Below are 813 nucleotides of genomic sequence, written 5' to 3'. Positions count from 1 at the left end.
CCACCTTTTTCAAAATAACACTCTTCATCTCTCCCCATCCCTCTTATCTCAACTGGCTTTCTTCATAGTGTTTATTCCCCATATAACATTATATATTCATTTATTGTCTGGCTCCATGTTTTAAGGTATAAGATCCCTGAGAACAAGATCCCTGTTTTGTTTTGGCTTTTCTTTTGTTGTATTGCCATATCCCCAGAGTGTAGAACAGTACTCAGTAAATATCTGTTTAATGAATGGATACATGTGTTCACATGTGTGTATCTGGTTATTGATTCTACTCTATTGAGTAATGGTCTAGTCTTGAACTATTACCATACTAGTTTAATTATTGTAGTTTCATAAGTTTTTTTAATAACTAATAGAGTTAGCCCTCTCATTAATCTTATACACTTTTTATCTTTGGTTATTTCTTTCTTTATTTTTTTATTATTATTTATACCTACAGCACCTGGTCTTCCTAGGTGGTCTCCCATCCAAGTACAACCAGGCCCGACCCTGCTTAGCTTCCGAGATCAGACATCGGGCTTGTTCAGGGTGGCATGGCCATAGACCATGGACTGTGGCTCCACTGGGGCGTGAACCCAAGACCTTCTGTGTGTAAAGCAGACGTGCTAACTGCTACACTATGGAACCACATCCTATCCTTGGTTATTTTTGACTGATTATTTCTCCATCTAAATTTAGAGGCATAAACATGGCAAACAATTAAGGAGCATTTACTCTGTGCCAGGCATACCATAAACACTTCCTATGCGTTAACTCACATAATCCTCACAACTAATCTGTGAGGCAGTTACTATACTTATCTCCACT

The 813-nt window shown here is 38.0% G+C and overlaps 1 pseudogene; it reads right to left on the bottom strand.

Moving 5' to 3' along the window:
• Positions 1–436: 436 nt before the first annotated feature.
• LOC111743284 lies at positions 437–551 on the bottom strand (annotated as a pseudogene).
• Between the last annotated feature and the right edge of the window lie 262 nt (positions 552–813).

Source organism: Pteropus vampyrus, unplaced genomic scaffold (genome assembly GCF_000151845.1).
Source record: "Pteropus vampyrus isolate Shadow unplaced genomic scaffold, Pvam_2.0 Scaffold110, whole genome shotgun sequence".
NCBI classification, from domain to species: domain Eukaryota; kingdom Metazoa; phylum Chordata; class Mammalia; order Chiroptera; family Pteropodidae; genus Pteropus; species Pteropus vampyrus.
Note: the sequence above shows the minus strand (reverse complement) of the source record. Positions and strands in the feature narration are given on the sequence as shown.